At 38.9% G+C, this 19,771-nt stretch overlaps 1 protein-coding gene across 1 annotated transcript in view; it reads left to right on the top strand.

Moving 5' to 3' along the window:
• TMTC1 (transmembrane O-mannosyltransferase targeting cadherins 1) overlaps positions 1 to 19,771 on the top strand; it is a 336,358-nt gene that overhangs the window by 35,789 nt on the left and 280,798 nt on the right. The window lies entirely within an intron of this gene.

Genomic DNA, 19,771 nt, shown 5'->3' on the forward strand with positions numbered 1-19,771 from the left:
TGCTGTTTTTTATTCTTCTGTGTTGCTGTTGTTGTTGTTAGGTGCTATCAAGTCGGTTCCGACTTGTAGTGACCCTGTGTACAAGAACGAAACACTGCCCCATCCTGCGCCATGCTTACAGTCATTATTAAGCTTGAGCGCATTGTTGTAGCCACTGTGTCAGTCCATCTTGTTGAGGGTCTTCCTCTTTTCCGCTGACACTCTTTGTACTGACAGGTACAAAGTATGTAAGACGCAGTCTCGCCATCCTTGTTTCTAAGGAGCATTCTGTTTGTACTTCTTCTAAGACAGATTTGTTCGTTCTTTTGGCAGCCCATGGTATATTCAATATTCTTCACCAGCACCACAATTCAAAAGTATCAATTCTTCTTTGATCTTCCTTATTCATTGTCCAGCTTTCTCATGTGTATGATGCAATCAAAAATACCATGACTTGGATCAGGTGCACCTTAGTCTTCAAGGTGACATCTTTGCTCTTCAACACTTTAAAGAGGTCCTCTGCAGCCGATTTGCCCAATGCAATGCGTCTTTTGATTTCTTGACTGCTGCTTCCATGGATGTTGATTGTGGATCCAAGTAAAATGAAATCCTTGACAACTTTGATTTTTTTCTCCTTTTATCATGATGTTGCTCATTGGTCCAGTTGTGAGGATTTCTGTTTGCTTTATGTTGAGGTGCAATCCATAATGAAAGCTATGGTCTTTGGTCTTCATCAGTAAGTGCTTCCAGTCCTCTTCACTTTCATCAAGCAAGGTTGTGTCATCTACATAAGGCAGGTTGTTAACGAGTCTTACTCCAATCCTGATGCCCTGTTCTTCTCGGAGTCCAGCTTCTCGGATTATTTGCTTAGCATACTGATTGAAAAGGTATGGTAAAAGGATACAACTCTGATGCACACCTTTCCTGACTTTAAACCATGTGGTATCCCCTTGTTCTGTCCAAACCACTGCCTCCATCTATGTACAGGTTCCTCATGAGCACAATTAAGTGTTCTGGAATTCCCATTCTCAACAATATTATCCTTAATTTATTATGATTCACACAGTCGAATGCCTTTGCATAGTCCTTAAAACACAGGTAAACATTCTTCTGGTATTCTCTGCTTTCAGCCAGGATCCATCTGACATCAGCAGTGATATCCCTGGTTACATGTCCTCTTCTGAATCCAGCCTGAATTTCTGGCAGTTCTCTGTTGATACAGTGCTGCAGCCACTTTTGAATGATCTTCAACAAAATTTTACTTGCGCGTGATATTAATGATATTGTTTGATAATTTTCACATCCGGTTGGATCTTCTGTGTAGTCCCTTAAAAGTCCTGCTTTTTAAAGTCTTCGTTTCCAGTTATTCCCTCCATTGCCTTATTCATTCGTTCATTGATTCATTCATCAACAGATCTTTATTGAGCCCTGGTGGCACAGTGGTTGAAATGCTCAGCTGGTAACCAAAAAGTCAATGGGTTGAACCTACCAGCTGCTACTACACAGGAGAAAGATGTGGAGTCTGCTTCTGTAAAGATTATAGCCTTGGAAACCCTATGGGACAGTTCTACTCTGTCATCTTAGGTCACTGTGAGTCAGAATTGACTTGAATGGCAACAGGTTTGCCATGTGCTAGGCATGTTCTAGGTCCCAGGGATGTCCTGGTGAATAAGGAGAACAAGATCCTTGCTCTCGTTTAGCTTCCCTTCTAGTAGAGGAAGACAGACTGTATATAATGGACAAACAAATGAGCAATTCAAGTGCTGTGAAGAGAGTGAAACAGGATGTGATGGAGAGTGATGGGGAATTCAGGTTGGTAGTTTGGGGAAAGCCTCTCTGAGCTGGTGAAGTCTGAGTTGAGACTTGCATGAGGGGAGAATCCAGCCCTGCAAGGATTGATCAAAGGGTTCCAGGGCTGAGGGTAGCGAGCAGGTAGGGAGTAGAAGGGAATGAGGTCAGGGGGTTGGGCAGGACCCAGGTAGGCCCATGTTGGTTATGAATGCAAATTTGGATATTATTGAGTGGAATGGGAAGACCTTGGAGTTTTTTTTTTTTTTTTTAAGTATGGAAGAGACATGATGATCACATTTCTTTTTAAAATTGTTCACTCTGACTTCTGTGTAGTACGTGATATTAGGGGGCAAGAGTAAAGCAGGGAGAAAGGCCCAGGGCTTTTATATGGACTGAATCAGAAAAGAAAGGGTCTTGGCTGAGAATGGTAGCAACTGAGATGAAGAGATGTAGATGAATTTGGGGTATATTTTGGATACAGATCCAACAGGAATTGCCAATATTTCAGATTAGGGATGAAGGAAAGGGAGGAAATAAGGAATTTTAGGTTTCTGGCTTGAACAGTTGGGGGTTGTAGGCAGTGGTTCAGTGCTTGGGTGCAAACCAGAAAGTTGGCAGTTCAAACCCACCAGGTGCTCTGTAGGAGACAGATGTGGCAGTTGGCTTCCATAAAGATTGGAAACCCTCTAGGGTGGTTCTACTCTGTCCTATAAGGACACTATGAGTCAGAAGGCAACAGATTTGGTTTTGGTTCAATGTCAGGATTAGAGCTCAGGCTGCTTGACTTCTAAACCTGTGGTTTTCTTTTTTGCCATGCTCTAAAGTCCAGGGCCCCAGGTGAAGGCTTAGCTTTGAGAAGGAGGAAGGACATGTATACCATTGCGTGTGGAGCTGAGTTCCTGTTTGAACTCTCAGGGGTGGAATGTTTCTTTCAATTATTCTGGGGTCCACTGAAGCACTTCTTAACTTCCTTCAATATAGGATATTGGTGCTAATACATTGAGTTAAGTGACATGCTTTTGTAGGTTACTTTTTTATTTTGTTTTTAACCCTAAGCCCCAGGCTACTTTAGAGAGACGACTGTAGAGTAGTACAGGTATGGCTGATACTGGGTCAGATCTTTTTTTTTTTAATTAAGTCAATGTGTTTGTGGGCAAGAAGGACCATTTTCCCTCCTTGGAAAGGAAAATTGTCTTACAATTTCCATTTTTGGAAAGGAAAGTCATATATTTGAGTTTAAATTTTGAATACTATGTATGTTTGTTAGAAGGTGATTAGGTAAAGCAAATAAAAGTTCTAAGAGGCATCATAGTCTTAGTATTTGAATACTTTGAGTTTGCAGAGAGAGGGACCAGGGTTTAAACTGTGGCTCAGCCACTTACTTGATTTCAAGCAAGTTATTTAATCTCTGCGAGCCTCTGTTTCCTCATTTCTCAAAGAAGGAAAAAAATAATATCATCTTCCTCTGACACAGGCTGTCAGGATTAAAAGCGATAGTACCTGTAATAAGCATGTAAATCAGTGCCTGGCTTACAGTGGGCATTCAGCAGATGACAGCCAGCAGCATTATTATTAGTTTACTATTGCTTATTAATTTTTAGTTTCAATTTATTAGTTATAATAATAACCAGTAGTTATCAGTTTAGCATTATTGTGTGGGTTTCTGAACACCAGGATGTATGATTAAAATGGTATATCTATATTATATAGGCTGGGAATGAGTTTGTAAGGAATTTCTTTTTTTGCTTCAATTTTGAGACTAGCATGTACTCGTAATGCATGCATTGGTATGAGGCTGACAAATACTGGGCTAAACATTATCAGGTAACACATATCTTCAGAAACTACCAAACACAGGGAAAAATCTCTTCCCAATGCATGCCATTTATTTGCCTTTTTTTATGTGTGACTTAGTGATTGGCTTAAGGGTGAAAAGTACAATGAAAAACCTAGAACTGTGAATATACACTGTGGACTCAGATGAAATTTCAGTTGATACTGTCTTTTCCTGAATTACTCCATGTGAAATGAGAAATGTTTTGTATGTAAACACTCCTTCCCCGTGTCTTCTCCATACATCAGATTCATGCACGCATGGACACACTTTATCTTTCACATTAGAAAGCTCAGTGATTTCTACATGAAGTCTTAACTTCATTCCTCATATATATAGTCATTCTTCATTTGATTTTGCATTTAAGTAATAGTAACCACAATCTGCATTGAAGACAGTTATTGGCTAAATAAATCTGTAGATATTTCCTCTTTTCTCTGCCAGTCTGGAGGGCCTGTTGTGAATAATTTATTCACTCAACAATATTTACTGAGTGCCTCCTATGTGCTAGGCATTCTTTTAGGTCCTGGGAATTTGACAGTGAACTGAACAAAGTCGTCCCCTTGTGGAACTTTGTTGGTTTGTGATCATGATACATTTACTCAAAATGGGCTTTATTCCTTTGTGAATGAGAGACAGTGGTTATATTTTCACTTCAGTGGATCTTAAGAGTCTTTTTCATAAATACCTTGCACATAGGTATGCAAATCAAGAAGCTAAAACAGGTTTGGGATTAGAGGACGATTTGGCAGTAAAGTGAAATTGTAAGGTAATTAAAATTCAGGAGACTCAGGGAGGCATATAAATATTTTGACCTTCACTGATGGGAAGGGTAACCAATCTCTTAAGTGTTGTTTTAATGTTTTATTTCTGTAGACCTTGCGCTGTAGTCTTTTTCACTAAAGTAAAAAATAGTGTACAGGTTAAACCCCTGAGGATGGATTTTGAACTTGTTCCACATGTATATTATGAGTGGGACAAATGTGTTTCAGACCATTATCACCAGCCTCATATCAGTTTTGAGGAAAATTTAGCCAGCTAGTGAAATGAGATTCGCAGGTGACAGAAAAATCTCTGTTGAAAATCTGGATTCTCCTGTGTCCGCGGCCCCACCCCCACCATTTTACACCCCTTTCCCGTTGATTGGTCTCCATTGAGACACTTTCAGTTTATTTCAGCTGCTGTCTTCAAAAATGAAATGACTGAATGAATGAAACATGGAGTTAACTGATGAGTCTGCCCTGAAAATACGGCAGTTGAAAGTAAAGTTTATTGGTTCATATTTGTTTAATTCCTCCGTCACTTTAAAATCTCTTAGTGAAAGTGTAAACCTAAATGATGAACACACATATAAGAGCACAAGCCACTTCATTAAAGTAGGTATTAACTGAGATTTCATTTTAAAGATTCCTTCCCAATTCTTTCATTGCCCCTGATAGTTTTTCCACATTCCACTTTCTTTGTTCAAAGATGTGCTAGGCCCCGTTTTGCTTAACACGTATCTTTCTTCTTCAGTGGTACAAATACTTCAGTCTTTTTTTTTTACGTATAGGTTCTTAGATGGCTGCATGCAGACCACTGTGACTTATTTGGGGGAGGCAGGAACACAGTGATTGTGGACCCAAGAAAACAATAGCTTCTAGGCTGCATTTTTTAATGACACTGATTTTTTAATGACTCAAAATACTTCGTTATTAAATGACTTTATATCTGTTTATACTCATAGTCCTATCATTTGGACACAATCTCCAAATGATATTCTCTTGTGATCTTTGTCCCACACGAATCAGAGCTTTTACATAGCTTTTTGATCTCTCTTTCTTACAGGGAATTGAGAAAACTTTCGCTAGCACTTGGCACCCTTTGGTGTTATTGGAGCCCAGACATGATTAGTGCATATTAAGGCATTGGAGAGGGAGGAGGTTGATTTCTGCAGGCTAGTTGTCGCCTATGGAGAAGGAAATATTTTTCTGGGAAGTGTGACCAGATGGTATTGTTTTGCTAAAGGAGAGACAGAAATGGTAGGGGCCAATGGGAAACTTATTTAAAAACAAACAACTGACACATCAGTTTGATGTTGCCAGGTTTCTTAATTATGAACTGTATTCCTTGGAAGAGTGTCAAAGAGTAAGGTAATTTTTTTCTGAAAGATGAGTGTGCTTTTAATGATTTTGGGTGGGTTGATTTATCCAAGTTAAACTCCCAAGTTCCCTTATAGTGACTTCTCTCAAATATGGAACTTCCCAGAAAACTATCGTTTTTATGAGTAGAGAATTCGAAGAGAGTTTTTTTTTTTTTTTCTTTTTTATTGCTTAACTGTTAGTTAAGAATGATATTATTCCCTCTGAACCAGATCGAGGGTATGTGGTGTAGAGTAAGGATTACCTTGAAGAGTTTATATGAAAGCTTATTGAAATCTGTTTTGGTACTTGAACTGAGCTCAGCACTAAAATGGATCATTTCAACAAAATGTTTCTTGGCCCATGTCAAAAGTTAGCACCAAAAGCTTTTTGCAAATAAATCATATGCTAAGGAGGCAAAATTCCTTGTAATTTACAGAGCATTTGGTTGAGTTCCTAACTGCTGACAGTCCCTGGTTCATTCTGCTTAATCTTGATTGGGCCCTGATTCTTGACAGTCTTCGGTCCTCTGTGAATTTCAGTCAGTGGATGATAAGTTTTTTCCTTTCTCAGAGTAGAGCAGTCAAGCTTAGGCATCTGCTTTCTGACTGGGTTCACGGGGGCAGATGTTGAAAGAGAAAACTATCCAAATGTAGGCATTTCCGATTGGCATTCAATTCTGTCAAAAGGCTTTTGGAAGAGGATCCCAGGGCTTGTGCTTTGCCATCCTCTCAACAGTTACCTTACGGAATACTCAACCTCTGGCCCATATGGTTAAGAGTGTGACAGCTGTGACTTCAGGGCCAGCAAACATCTCTCCCTTTTACAGAACACAGCAGGGCTCTTAGGGTGGCTGTAGGGAGTTTGCTGCTAATTTCTCACTTATTCAGTCAATGCGACTGATAACCAGTTTTAAATCTTTTTTTTTTTCTCTTTTCTCTCTGTTTTATCGAAACCTGCTGAGAAGTTGTGGAGTGAGTGTAATAAAAGCGGTATCAGTTCCTCTTAACATTGTAAACACTCAGGGAACATATGAATAATTCTCTCACAAGAACATTATTCTACACCAAGAAGTAGATCACTGTGGTTTCACATAATTTCATGGGATTTTCAGTTTGTCACTCTAAAGATTGTCTGGCACATGTTTTCATCTGCGACTATGTTTTATAGATTGAATGTGATAGAATCCTAAAAGCGAACTATGCTTAAAAGAACATTTTTTTAAAAAATTCAAGAGTTTAGATTTTGTCCAACAGAGGGAAAACAGAATTGTTGAAACACAAATGATCTGGAATTCTCCTATAGTTCAGAAGTAAGTATCATGATCCTGATTTTTATCATGATCAGCATCTCGGAGAACACTGTGGCTAATGAGTGGACACTTACAAAGGACCAGGAACCATGTTATGGGTTCTACACAGAGCTCACAATTTTAATTCTTGCAGAAACCTGCAAGGTAGGCTGTATACGTAGCAGTTAAGAGCATGGACTCATACCAGAGAGCCTCTGTTCTAAGTCTGCTCCATTGCTTACTGGGAATGTAATCTTGGGCTAATTACTTAAGCTCTGTTTCTCACCATGAGATTATTGTGAAGAACATTTAAATGAGTTAATACAGGAAGAGTGTTTAAAATAGCCTAGTATATAATGGCTTGTAATACATGGTAGTGCTAGGATTTATCCCTCCCTTTCCCCCCGAGTTTATTTTATGCCAAATCCAGTGCAGAAGAGCTATGCGTAGAAATCTTTTTTGTTATTTTCAACTTTTTTTTTCTGTATTTATGGAGGAAAATGATACAGTCTTGGTTCGACATATTAATGTTATTACTTATTTTCTCCCTTTTTATGAGCTTATAATATTTTATAGGGAAGTAGATGAAAAATGAAAAAACATTCTTACAGCAATGATGGAAAGTCCATCAGAGTTTAGCAGGATGATAGAATGCTTGCGTTAATACTTCATTCTTAACCGACGAATGCTATGCTCCTAAGTTGTTTGAAAAGAGATGCTTAGAATTATTCTTTGGTTTCTGAGACTAACAATTTACTTTTTTTAATCAAAATTTCTTAATGTAATTAGAATCGCTATGGAATAGAACAACATCACTTTACTATAAACAAATCATTTTAGGTTGAAAATCAAATAATGAAGATTTAATTTTCTAACTTTTTAGATGGATAACCTTATAACCAGTATAACCACATAGGAAGATGTGTTTCATATGTTGCAGATGTTTTGAATTTTTAATATTATTATTATTCAAGCCATGATCTTCATTACTTTATATACAAGCTAGGAAATATGTATTGATTTTGAAATGACCCCAAGCAGCTGTCTCCATGAGGGAACTGGCATTAAAGATTTGCTCTTAATGATTTAACCTCTAAAAGTATTGGTAAAGTGTTTAAAGGGAACATCGTATGGATTTTTAGGGGATGAAGGCAATTAATATATCATAAATTGAAAAAAATAGAACAAACAAGCCCAACCAACCAACCAGAGTTGGCTGGAAGGAGGGAATAATATATATGTTATGTTAAGAGCTGGGTATGCCCTTGGTACCTAGTGAATAACCAATATATTTCAGTTATTGAATGGTAGGGCTTTTTGTTCTTGACAGCTAAGTCTTTATGATAGATTTTTTTTCATACTCTGCATTTGGATCCTTTAAGTATGCTTTTTTTTTTTTTTTCCTGAATTTGAAAGGAATTAAAATCCATTCTGCAATTATGATGAAAAAAAGTTTTGGTCAAAAAAAGTTATTTCAACATGGAGGAATCTGGAAGGCATTATGCTGAGTGAAATTAGTTGCAAAAGGACAGATATTGTATGAGACCACTATTATAAGAAATCAAGATAAAGTTTAAACACAGATGAAAATATTCTTTGATGGTTATGAGGGTGGGGAAGGAGGGAGAGGGATATTCACTAACTAGCTAGTATACAAAAAATTTTTTTTAGGTGAAGGGAAGGGCAACATGTAACACAGGGATAGTCAGCAGAACTGGACTAAAGCAAAAGCAAAGAAGTTTTCTCAATACAACCAAAAGCTTCAAAGGCCAGAGTAGCAGGGACGGGGGTCTGGGGACCATGGTTTCAGGGGACATCTAGGTCAATTGGCATAACAAAATATATTAAGAAAACTTTCTGCATTGCACTTTGGTGATAGGCATCTGGGGTCTTAAATGCTAGCAAGCAGCCATCTAAAATGCATCAATTGGTCTCAATCCACCTGGAGCAGAGGAGAAGTAAGAACATCAAAGATGGGTAAGTATGAGCCCAAGAGACAGAAGGGGCCACATAAACCAGAGACTCCATCGGCCTGAGACCAGAAGAACTAGATGGTGCCCGGCTACCACCGATCACTGCCCTGATAGGGAACACAACAGAGAATCCCCGATGCTCCCTGTTGGAGCAGAATTTAAGATCTGTATCACAATGGGATGCAGATCTTAAATTCCTGTAAAAAGACCAGGCTTAGTGGTCTGACTGAGACTGGAGGGACCCTGACGGTCATGGTTCCTGGACCCTTTGATAACCCAAGATTGGAACCATTCCTGAAACCAACTCTAACAGACAGGGATTGGCCTGGACTATAACATAGACAATGATGCCGGTCAGGAGTGAACCTCGTGACTCAAGTAGGTACATGAGACTATGTGGGCGACTCCTGTCTGGTGGCAAGGTGAGCAGGAAGAGGGGTCAGGAGCTAGTTGAATGGACATGGGGAATGCAGGGTAGAGAGGAGGAATGTGCTGTCTCATTAAGGGGAGAGCAGCTGGGAGTGCATCGTGGGGTGGGAATAGCTTTTTGTATGAGAACTGACTTGATTTGTAAACTTTCACCTACAGCACAATAATTAAAAAAAAAGAAAAAAATGTTATTTCATTTTCAGTTTTGGTTTCTGTCAAAAGCCAGTGAGATATTGTGTATTTATGCCCAGTGCTGTTTGTTTCTTTCTAGTGGGCTCTTTACGGCACATAATTTATAGTTGTAAAGGACAGATAAACCTTTCAGATAAATCCAGATTGGGTGCCAATCTCCAGATCTTCTTTAAGCAGAACATACAGGTGTCATTATGGTTTGTGACTAAAAGAACAGAGTATCTTAGACATTAAAACTTATCATTGTCTTTCACTGCTATTTATGAAAAATCTGAGCAATGCAGGGTTATTGATAAGTTTTGTTTTTTCAAAAGTGAACAGCTATTTCACAGATTGCCCTGGAGTTAAGCAGTGAGAGCCAGCATGAGGTAGTATAAAGACCAAAGGCTTGGTTGGCGTGAAAACTGGGTTCTACTCCAATTCAGATTTGCTGTGACTCCAGGGCCAGTTATCTTACTTCTTGATCTTTGTTTTTCTTATCCCTGAAATGGTAGAATGAGGGAGAAATGTGGGGCTGTTCCATGCCATTTGATAATCTAAGGCGTATTTACAAAATCTTATGAAGCTGGCTTTGATGTTATTCCACAGCTAGTCTGGTCTTTGGTCATTAGTATTCAACACATGAAGCCTGTTCTTGAGATGGTCTCTAAATTCGGGTAGCACATACGCAAGGTCATACATTGGCTCTTGTTGACTTGTTCTAATTTTTGTTCAGTTTCACTTGAACTTGCATATGAATGATTGATGGTCTATTCTGCAGTCTGCTCTTGGCCTTGTCCTGACTGTTGATAATGAGCTTTTCCAAGGTCTCTTTCCACAGATGTGGTTGATTTGATTCCTGTGTATTCCATCTGGCAAGTTCTTGTGTAGAGTCACCATTTATGTCTGTGAAAAAAAGGTATTTGCAATGAAGAAGTCATTGGTCTTGCAAAATTCTGTCATGCTGTCTCTGGCATCGTTTCTATCACCAAGGCCATATTTTCCAACTACCAATCCTTGTTTGTTTCCAGCTTTTTGCATTCCAGTCACTAGTAATTTTCGATGTATCCTGATTGCATGTTCGATCAATTTCAGACTGCAGAGGTTGGTAAAAATCCTCAGTTTCTTCATCTTTGGCCTTAGTGGTTGGTGCGTAAATTTGAGTAATAGTCGTATTGGTCTTCCTTGTAGGCATATAGATGTTACTCCATCACTGACAGTGTTGTATTTCAGGATAGATACTGAAATGTTCTTTTGGAAGAGGAATGTCAGCTTCAATTTGTCATTCCCAGCATAGTAGACCATATGATTGTCTGACTCAAAATGGTCAATACCAGTCCATTTCAGCTCACTAATGCCTGGGATATCGATCTTTATGTGTTTCATTTCATTTTAGACTGTTTCCAGTTTTCCTAGATTCATATTTCATAATTCCACATTCCAATTATTAATAGATGTTTACAGCTGTTTCTTCTTATTTTGAGTGGCCATATAAGGAAATGAAGGTCCCGAAAGCTTGACTCCATCCATGTCGTTAAAGTTGACTCTACTTTGAGGAAGGTGTTCTTCCTCAGTTGTATTTTGAGTACCTTCCAGCCTGAGGGGCTCATCTTCTGGCACTATATCAGACATCGTTCCACTGCTGTTCATAAGGTTTTCACTGGCTAATTCTTTTCAGAAGTAGACCACCGAGTCCTTCTTCCTAGTCTGTCTGAGTCTGGAAGCTCAGCTGAAACCTGTCCACCATGGATAACCCTGCTGGTATTTGAATACCAGTGGCACAACTTCCAGCATCACAGTAACGCAAAAGCCCCCACAGTATGACAGACTGACAGACACATGGGAGTTGTGGAATGACATACATGAAGAAAGCAAGAGGTCATTAAAAAGACAGGAAAGAAAGAAAAGATCAGGATAGATGTCAGAAGAGACTCTGAAACTTGCCCTTGAACGTTGAGTAGCTAAAGCAAAAAGAAGAAATGATGAAGTAAAATTGCTGAACAGAAGATTTCAGAAGGTGGCACGAGAAGAATAAAGTATTGTAATGACATGTACAAAGAGCTGGAGAAAGAAAACCAAAAGGGAATAACATGCTTGGCATTTCTGAAGCTGAAAGTACTGAAGAAAAACTTCAAGCTTCCAGTTGCAATACTGAAGGATTCTATGGGGAAAATATTAAATGACGTAGGAAAAGAAGATGGAAGGAGTACACGGTCACTGTATGAAAAAGAATTGGTCGATGTTCAGACATTTCAGGGGGTAACGTATGATCAGGAACCGATGGTACTGAAGGAAGAAGTCCAAGCCACACTGAAGGCATTGTTGAAAAACAAGGCTCCAGGAATTGATGGAATACCAACTGAGATGTTTCAACAAATGGAAGCAATGCTGTAAATGCTCACTTATTTATGCCAAGAAATTTGGAAGAGAGCAACCTGGCCAACACACTGAAAGAGATCCATATTTATGCACATTCCCAAGAAAGGTAATCCAACCGAATGGAGAAATTATTGAACAATATTAATATCACATGCAAGCAAAATTTTGCCAAAGATCATTCAGAAGCAGCTGCGTCAGTATATTGACAGGGAACTGCCAGAAACCCAAGCCGAATTCAAAAGAGGACATGGAACCAGCTATATCGTTGCTGAAGTCAGATGGATCCTAGTAGGAAGCAGGGAATATTGGAAAGATGTTTACCTGTTTTTTATTGACTATGCAAAGGCATTTGACTGTGTGGATCACAACAAATTCATGGATAATATTGCGAAGAATGGGAATTCCAGAACACTCAGTTGTGCTCATGAGGAACCTGTACATTGATCAAGAGGCAGTTGTTTGGACAGAACAAGGAGATACTCCGTGGTTTGAAGTCAGGAAAAGTGTGCATCAGGATCGTATCCTTTCACCATACCTATTCAATCTGTATGCTGAGCAAATAATCTGAGAAGCTGGACTCTGTGAAGAAGAATGCAGCATCAAGATTGGAGGAACACAGCCTGAGTTATGCTGATGACATAACCTTGCTTGTTGAAAGTGAAGAGGACTTAACGCACTTACTTGTGAAGATCAAAGACCGCAGCCTTCAGTATGAATTATACTTCAACATAACAAAAATTCTCCAACTAGACCAATAAGCAACATCAAAAGTTTGAAGTTGTCAAGGATTTCATTTTACTTGGTTCCACAGTCAACACCCATGAAAGCAGCAGTCAAGAAATCAAAAGACACACTGGTGTTTTAAAAGACTGGGAGTGGCAATGTAGGATACGCTACTGGTCTCACCCCTTTGGGAGCAAAGAAGAATGAAGAAAACAAAAGATGCAAGGGAAAGATGGTCCAAAGGACTAATGAACCACATCTACCACGGCCTTCATGAGACTGAGTCCATTAAAACTATATGGTACCTGGCTACTACCATTGACTTCTCTGACAGGGATCAAAATAGAGGGTCCCAGACAGAGTTGGAGAAAAATGTAGAATAAAATTCTAGCTCAAAAAAGAAAGTCCAGACTTGCTGGCCTGACAGAGACTGGAGAAAGCCTGAGAGTATGGCCCCTGGACACCCTTTCAGCTCAGTAATGAGGTCACTCCTGAGGTTCACCCTTCAGCCAAAGATTGAACAGGCCCATGCGTGGATCAAAACAAGACTAAAGGGACACACCAGCTGTGGAGCAGGGACTGGAAGGCAGGAGGGAACAGGAAAGTTGGTATTAGGGAACCCAGAGTTGAGAAGGGAGAGTGTTGACATGTTGTGGGGTTGTTAACCAGTGTCATAGAACAATGTGTGTACTAACTGTTTGACAAGAAACTCATTTGTTCTGTGAACCTACATCTAAAGTATAATAAAAAGAAAAAAATCAAAAGACGCATTGCATTGGACAAATCTGCTACAGATGACTTCTTTAATGTTGAAAAGCAAAGATATCACCTTGAAGACTAAGGTGTGCCTGACCCAAGCCATGGTGTTTTCAGTCGCCTCATATGCATGCGGAAACCCTGGTGGTGTAGTGGTTAAGTGCTATGGCTGGTAACCAAAAGGTCAGCAGTTCGAATCCACCAGGCACTCCTTGGAAACTCTATGGGGCAGTTCTATTCTGTTCTATAGGGTCACTGTGAGTCGGAATCAACTCGACAGCACTGGGTTTGCTTTGGTTTTTGGCGTATGCATGCGAAAGCTGGATTATGAGTAAGGAAGACCGAAGAAGAATTGACACCTTTGAATTTTGGTGTGGGTGAAAAATATTGAATGTACAATGGACTACCAGAAGAACGTGCAAATCTGTCTTGGAAGAACAACAACCAGAATGTTCTTAGAAGCAAAGATGGTGAGACTATGACTCACATACTTTGGACATGCTATCAGGAGGGATCAGTCCCTGGAGAAGGACACCATGCTTGGTAAAGTGGAGGGTCAGTGAAAAAGAGGAAGACTCTCAAGGAGATAGACTGACACAGAGCTGCAACAATGGGCTGAAGCATAACAACGATTATGAAGATGACACAGGACCGGGCAATGTTTCGTTCTGTTGTGTGTAGGGTTTTTATGCGTCGGAACTGACTCAGTTACAAACAACAACAAAAACAACAGTATGAAACTGTACTGTCATTTTTCCTCTCCTTTTAGAGTCACTATATTTTGGCATATACTTTCATTGAGGGTTGTTCAGGAGTTGGAGGTTGATCCTAAAATGAGATGCTATCATGAGAGGCTTTTAGAAATGAAAAAGACAATATAGGAACTTTTGCTAATGTTCATTTTGTACTTTTTCTCTTCTCCTTTCCCAACCTGGGTTTTTGTCTACCTAAGTTGTTGGAATTTAATTAAAAAATTTCTATGGAAAATGCGGTTGCTGAAAAAAAATGATTAAACTCTGCCTTACACCATCATAGATATAATCAAAGCTGTGTATCTGTAAAGTGACTGATACTGACTTTTAAAGGAGGTGGATTCATTTAGTTAATAAGCATTTAGTAAATGCTTACCGTATACAAATGTCGTAGGGATCTTTACTTGAGAAAAACAAAACTCTTTCAGAAACTTGTTTAAGCAAATTGGGGCATTTATTTGACGATTACGGTAGATTCTAACAAAACTAAGGATGGATATTGAACCTAGTTTCTAAACGCAGGAACTGGCAGGGTCAGAATATTAATTTTTTACTTCTTCCGGGATTCATGATAACTCTTTTGCTTTTTTTTTTTTTTAATTAATTTTTATTAAGCTTCAAGTGAACATTTACCATTCCAATCAGTCTGTCACATGTAGGTTTACATACATCTTACTCCCTTCTCCCACTTGCTCTCCCCCTATTGAGTCAGCCTTTTCAGTCTCTTCGTTTCGTGCCAATTTTGCCATCTTCCCTCTCTCTCTATCTTCCCATCCCCCCTCCAGTCAAGAGTTGTCAACACACTCTCCAGTGTCCACCTGATTTAATTAGGTCACTCTTCATCAGCATCTCTCTCCCCGCCACTGACCAGTCCTTTTCATGCCTGATGAGTTGTCCTCGGGGATGGTTCCTGTCCTGTGGCATCAGAATTGCTGGGGAGCATTGTCTCTGGGATTCCTCTAGTCGCAGTCATACTATTAAAATGGTCTTTTTCTGAGAATTTGGGGTCTGTATCCCATTGGTCTCCTGCTCCCTCAGGAGTTGTCTGTTGTGCTCCCTGACAGGGCAGACATCGATTGTGGCCGGGCACCAACTAGTTCTTCTGGTCTCAGGATAATGTAGGTCTCTGGTTCATGTGGCCCTTTCTGTCTCTTGGGTTCTTAGTTGTCGTGTGACCTTGATGTTCTTCCTTTGCCTTTGCTCCAGGTGGGTTGAGACCGATTGATGTATCTTAGATGGCCGCTTGTTGGCATTTAGGACCCCAGGCGCCAAAATTCAAAGTGGGATGCAGAATGTTTTCATAATAGAATTATTTTGCCAATTGACTTAGAAGTCCCCTCAAACCAAGTTCCCCCGACCCCAGCCCCTGCTCCGCTGACCTTTGAAGCTTTCATTTTATCCCGGAAACCTCTTTGCTTTTAGTCCAGTCCAATTAGGCTGACCTTCCTTGTATTGTGTGCTGTCTTTTCCTTCACCCAAAGCAGTTCTTATCTACTGATTGATCAATAAAAAGCCCCCTCCCTCCCTCCCTCCCTCCCTCCCTCCCTCCCCCCTTTGTAACCACAAAAGTATGTGTTCTTCTCCGTTTTTTCTATTTCTCAAGATCTTATAATAGTGGTCTTATACAATATTTGTCCTTTTGCCTCTGACTCATTTCGCTCAGCATAATGCCTTCCAGATTCTTCCATGTTATGAAATGTTTCAGAGATTCCTCACTGTTCTTTATCTATGCGTAGTATTCCATTGTGTGAATATACCACAATGTATTTACCCATTCATCTGTTGATGGACACCTTGGTTGCTTCCAGCTTTTTGCTATTGTAAACAGAGCTGCAATAAACATGGGTGTGCATATATCTGTTTGTGTGAAGGCTCTTGTATTTCTAGGGTATATTCCGAGGAGTGGGATTTCTGGGTTGTATGGTAGTTCTATTTCTAACTGTTTAAGATAACGCCAGATGGATTTCCAAAGTGGTTGTACCATTTTACAATCCCACCAGCAGTGTATGAGAGTTCCAATCTCTCCGCAGCCTCTCCAACATTTATTATTTTGTGTTTTTTGGATTAATGCCAGTCTAGTTGGTGTGAGATGGAATCTCATCGTAGTTTTAATTTGCATTTCTCTAATGGCTAATGATCGGGAGCATTTTCTCATGTATCTGTTGGCTGCCTGAATATCTTCTTTAGTGAAATGTGTGTTCATATCCTTTGCCCACTTCTTGATTGGGTTGTTTGTCTTTTTGTGGTTGAGTTTTGACAGAATCATGTAGATTTTAGAGATCAGGCGCTGGTCTGAGATGTCATAGCTGAATATTCTTTCCCAGTCTGTAGGTGGTCTTTTTACTCTTTTGGTGAAGTCTTTAGATGAGCATAGGTGTTTGATTTTTAGGAGCTCCCAGTTATCTGGTTTCTCTTCATCATTTTTGGTAATGTTTTGTATTCTGTTTATGCCCTGTATTAGGGCTCCTAGGGTTGTCCCTATTTTTTCTTCCATGATCTTTATCGTTTTAATCTTTATGTTTAGGTCTTTGATCCACTTGGAGTTAGTTTTTGTGCTTGGTGTGAGGTATGGGTCCTGTTTCATTCTTTTGCAAATGGATATCCAGTTATGCCAGCACCATTTGTTAAAAAGACTATCATTTCCCCAATTGACTGACACTGGTCCTTTGTCAAGTATCAGCTGCTCATACATGGATGGATTTATATCTGGGTTCTCAATTCTGTTCCATTGGTCTATGTGCCTGTTGTTGTACCAGTACCAGGCTGTTTTGACTACTGTAGCTGTATAATAGGTTTTGAAATCAGGTGGAGTGAGGCCTCCCACTTTCTTCTTCTTTTTCAGTAATGCTTTGCTTATCCGGGGGTTCTTTCCCTTCCATATGAAAGTAGTGATTTGTTTTTCTATCTGCTTAAAATATGACATTGGTATTTGGATTGGAAGTACGTCATATGTATAAATAGCTTTTGGTAGAATAGACATTTTTACTATGTTAAGTCTTCCTATCCATGAGCAGGGTATGTTTTTCCACTTAAGTATGTCCTTTTGAATTTCTTGTAGCAGAGTTTTATAGTTTTCTTTGTATAGGTCTTTTACATCCTTGGTAAGATTTATTCCTAAGTATTTTATCTTCTTGGGGGCTACTGTGAATGGTATTGATTTGGTTATTTCCTCTTCGGTGTTCTTTTTGTTGATGTAGAGGAATCCAAGTGATTTTTGTATGTTTATTTTATAACCTGAGACTTTTCCAAACTCTTCTATTAGTTTCAGTAGTTTTCTGGAGGATTCCTTAGGGTTTTCCATGTATACGATCATGTCATCTGCAAATAGTGATAGCTTTAGTTCCTCCTTGCCAATCTGGATACCCTTTATTTCTTTGTCTAGCCTAATTGCCCTGGCTAGGACTTCCAGCACGATGTTGAATAAGAGCGGTGATAAAGGGCATCCTTGTCTGGTTCCCGTTCTCAAGGGAAATGGTTTCAGGTTCTTTCCATTTAGAGTGATATTGGCTGTTGGCTTTGCATAGATGCCCTTTATTATGTTGAGGAATTTTCCTTCAATTCTTATTTTGGTAAGAGTTTTATCCTAAATGGGTGTTGAACTTTGTCAAATGCCTTTTCTGCATCTATTGATAAGATCATGTGGTTTTTATCTTTTGTTTTATTTATGTGATGGATTACATTAATGGTTTTTCTGATATTAAACCAGCCTTGCATACCTGGTATAAATCCCACTTGATCAGGGTGAATTATTTTTTTGATGTATTGTTGGATTCTATTGGCTAGAATTTTGTTGAGGATTTTTGCATCAATGTTCATGAGGGATATAGGTCTAAAATTTTCTTTTTTTGTAATGTCCTTACCTGGTTTTGGTATCAGGGAGATGGTAGCTTCATAGAATGAGTTGGGTAGTATTCCATCTTTTTCTATGCTTTGAAATACCTTCAGTAGTAATGGTGTTAAGTCTTCTCTGAAGGTTTGATAGAACTCTGCAAGTGAAGCCGTCTGGGCCAGGACTTTTTTTTGTTGGAAGTTTTTTGATTACCGTTGCAATCTCTTTTTTTGTTATGGGTCTATTTAGTTGATCTACTTCTGAATGTGTTAGTTTAGGTAGGTAGTACTTTTCCAAGAATTTATCCATTTCTTCTAGGTTTTCAAATTTGTTAGAGTACAATTTTACGTAGTAATCTGAAATGATTCTTTTAATTTCATTTGGTTCTGTTGTGATGTGGTCCTTCTCGTTTCTTATTCGGGTTATTTGTTTCCTTTCCTGTTTTTCTTTAGTCAGTCTAGCCAATGGTTTATCACTTTTGTTAATTTTTTCAAAGAACCAGCTTTTGGCTTTGTTAATTCTTTCAATTGTTTTTCTGTTCTCTAATTCATTTAGTTCAGCTCTAATTTTTATTCTTTGTTTTCTTCTGGTGCCTGATGGATTCTTTTGTTGCTCACTTTCTATTTGTTCAAGTTGTCGGGACAGTTCTCTGATTTTGGCTCTTTCTTCTTTTTGTATGTGTGCATTTATCGATATAAATTGGCCTCTGAGCACTGCTTTTGCTGTGTCCCAGAGGTTTTGATAGGAAGTATTTTCATTCTCGTTGCTTTCTAAGAATTTCCTTATTCCCTCCTTGATGTCTTCTATAACCCAGTCTTTTTTCAGGAGGGTATTGTTCGTTTTCCAAGTATTTGATTTCTTTTCCCTAGTTTTTCTGTTATTGATTTCTAGCTTCATTGCCTTGTGGTCTGAGAAGATGCTTTGTAATATTTTGATGTTTTGGATTCTGCAAAGATTTGTTTTATGACCTAATATGTGGTCTGTTCTAGAGAATATTCCATGTGCACTGGAAGAGAAAGTATATTTTGCAGCAGTTGGGTGGAGAGTTCTGTATAAGTCAGTGAGGTCAAGTTGGTTGATTGTTGTAAGCAGGTCTTCCGTGTCTCTATTGAGCTTCTTACTGGATGTCCTGTCCTTCTCCGAAAGTGGTGTGTTGAAGTCTCCTACTATAAATGTGGAGGTGTCTATCTCACTTTTCAATTCTGTTAAAATTTGATTTATGTATCTTGCAGCCCTGACATTGGGTGCGTAAATATTTAATATGGTTATGTCTTCCTGATCAATTGTCCCTTTTATCATTATATAGTGTCCTTCTTTATCCTTTGTGGCGGAATTAAGTTTAAAGTCTATTTTGTCAGAAATTAATATTGCTACTCCTTTTTTGCTTATTGTTTGCTTGATATATTTTTTCCATCCTTTGAGTTTTAGTTTGTTTGTGTCTCTAAGTCTAAGGTGTGTCTCTTGTAGGCAGCATATAGATGGCTCGTGTTTCTTTATCCAGTCCGTGACTCTCTTTCTCTTCATTGGTGCATTTAGTCCATTTACATTCAGCATAATTATAGATAAATAAGTTTTTAGTGCTGTCATTTTGATACCTTTTCATGTGTGTAGTTGGCCATTTCATTTTTCCACATGGTTTTTGTACTGAGACTTTTTTCTTAGTAGCTTGTGAGGTCCTCATTTTCTTAATGTTTAACTTTATGTTTGTTGAGTCGTTACGTTTTTCTTGGCTTTTTTCTTGAGT

This window comes from Loxodonta africana, chromosome 4, assembly GCF_030014295.1.
Source record: "Loxodonta africana isolate mLoxAfr1 chromosome 4, mLoxAfr1.hap2, whole genome shotgun sequence".
NCBI classification, from domain to species: Eukaryota; Metazoa; Chordata; class Mammalia; order Proboscidea; family Elephantidae; genus Loxodonta; species Loxodonta africana.